Genomic DNA, 2,649 nt, shown 5'->3' with positions numbered 1-2,649 from the left:
ACAATTTCACTTCTCCATAAATGATTTACATGACACTACTGAAACTCTAAACCGAATCCTTGATAGTGTTAGAGAATGGACGTTTAAACAACTAAAATTAAATGAGAACAAAACTGAATTCATGGTGGTGGGCAAGAGAAACAGCGTGAGAAACTTAGGTGATATTCAAATGAACTTAGATAATGACTGGTGCCGATATCTAGTAAAGTTCGAGATCTAGGTGTATTTCTCGACTGTAATCTGTCTAAATGCTCAAATAAATAGTGTAATAAAAACTGCTGGTTATCAGCCGAGATATATTACGTTTATAAAAAAGTACCAGGACGAAAATTCTGTAAAGAAACTTGTGATAAACTGTGTTATTACCAGGATTGACTACTGCAATTCTATCTACTACAATTTACCAAAAGTGCAACTTAAGAAATTACAAAACATAATAAACAGAGGAGCAAGACTGATAAAAGGTGTCCCACCCAGAGAAAGGATCACCCCTATACTAATCGATTTACACTGGCTGCCGATTAAAGCGAGAATTGAATTTAGAAAATGTACAATAACCCACCAAGTTATCAGAACCGGTCGTCCAAAATACTTAAGAAAATTGCTACATATTGCGCAGCCAACAAATCGTGTCGACACGAGAATAGTTACAGATGGCTTCAAACTGTTGGAACCTAGATTTATATCTACTTTAGGCTCCAGAGCCTTCAAATATGCGGCCCCGAGACTATATAATAAGCTCCCACGAAACATCAGAATGATTGAAGACATTAAGGCTTTCAAGAGGAAACTGAAGACTTTCTTATTTCAAGTCATACAACAGTGACGAATTAACAGTAAATGAACAATACGCGATATGAAACGTTAAATACTGTGAAAGAACAAGGTAAAACGACAGTGGAGGTCCTGTAGCGAGTGGGGTTCCCCTGCTGTATGGGACCGGAAAAGCAGCCATCAAAGTAAAATAAAGAAAAGAAGTGTCGATTGCTTGAATAACATTAGTTGGCATGTAGATGGCGTTGGTGAGTGATCAGCTGATCACCAAAACAAAAACATTTTGTTATCTACATTGATTAAAGAAAGTGCATTCGAAACAAATTTATCCATTACATATGAAAAATAATTGTAGTCTTATATTACTAGAGTGTTGGAGAGTTGTCAAACTCCCCTGTAAAACTTTATCTTAGTGTTAAGACGAAGGATGATTTTTGGGGAATTTCTTCAGGGAAAATCAGGATGCCTGAAAACTTTAAATCAATCAATCAATCTTCAGGAAAAAAAAAAAAAGTCTTGTGACATGAGAACTACGGAGTATAAACATCAGATTATCATTTGAAAGCAGGAAATAACACATTAAACAAAATCCTTTAAAATTACGAGAATTATTGAAAAAAAAAATATACGTACTAGAAAGGCGAAAGAATTTGGTAGTTCAAGACTAGAACTTTGTGGTGAGAGATCAACCCACAGATGTATAAGTGACTGAAAAAGGGTGTCTCTTTTCACTTCTGATCCAATAGTTCGTTCGTTTCAGATTGCTTTACCTTATGCAAGACACGGGCTCTTGCGTTGGCAATCCGTAATCTGATCCAAGAAAGTAGTTTGCTAGAATGGCGGTTTGCCATTTAGAACTCGTTCTGCGTATACAGATGATTGACCTCGTAAATCTGAGTTTGTAATTTCTCCCGTTCTTACAGCTTTGTAGTTCGTGTGATGACAAGTCTTCCGTAATTTCCAAGAATTCTTTTATAAATGTCATTTTCCGCTTTCAAATCACGTGTAGCTTTTATGTATTTTGTGCCTAACATAACCTCACGATAATTTACAACAGTCGTCTGTTTTCATTCGAGTGAAGTCAGTTGCCGAATAATTTTTGAAGTTTGGATGACATATTCTTGAAGGCTACTTCCATGGAACCATTGGAAACGCTCGTAGATTTGAAAATGTTTTCGTATAATATTCTTATTGGTGGATTCTTTAAGGTATGAATGGAAAATACCAAGTAAATGCGTTATTTCATTTGATTCAATTGTGATTTGTTGATCGAATAAAATTCAACAATGAAAACATTGTGTTCGTTTTCTTTCCGATTTCATGTGAAACTGCATTGGAGTTTCAAGTGTTGTAAATCGAGTATGCTTTTATTATCGCTGATTTTCTGTTTGAGGTTACTATAAGAAGACATCAAGAAAGGAATGACAGCCGCCATTTTGATTCGGTTCCATACAGTATCTTTGGTGGCGCAGTGGTGCGCCCTACTTGACGTTATGGGAATCACGTGGTTCTGATTGGCGGGAACTTGGCGACGCTTCTCCCAAGACAGGCAGGCAGCCTCATTCGAGCTCAGTCAGTCGAAGTGTCAACATCAGCGTTATTGCTTTGTGGCCGATCACTCGATACATCGAATAAAACTTTGTTTATTGTGTTGCAAGATGGAGTTTGGAGGGTAAGGATGATTTGATAACTATTGTGATATACGTATTTTCTGTGAATATTACTTTTTCGTGTTCAGAGATCTTGCGAACTAGGTGCGTTACTTCGGTATTCTGTTAAGGTCCCTTTCTTAATGATCGATTATTGCTGTAGTACAAGATCAAATTCATAAAATCCATTAGTTTCTTATGTATAAGTGTGAATTGGAGGTGGTGC

At 36.6% G+C, this 2,649-nt stretch overlaps 1 long non-coding RNA gene across 1 annotated transcript in view; it reads left to right on the top strand.

The window, feature by feature from the left end:
* Positions 1 to 2,331: 2,331 nt before the first annotated feature.
* The window catches only part of LOC137617815 (uncharacterized), a 4,241-nt gene continuing 3,923 nt past the window's right edge, over positions 2,332 to 2,649 (top strand). The window contains exon 1 of the long non-coding RNA XR_011039672.1: positions 2,332 to 2,446. This is a non-coding gene — a long non-coding RNA (uncharacterized lncRNA). The remainder of the gene's footprint in view (positions 2,447 to 2,649) is intronic.

Source organism: Palaemon carinicauda, chromosome 24 (genome assembly GCF_036898095.1).
Source record: "Palaemon carinicauda isolate YSFRI2023 chromosome 24, ASM3689809v2, whole genome shotgun sequence".
NCBI lineage: Eukaryota > Metazoa > Arthropoda > Malacostraca > Decapoda > Palaemonidae > Palaemon > Palaemon carinicauda.
This window is presented reverse-complemented; position numbering and strand designations above follow the sequence as displayed.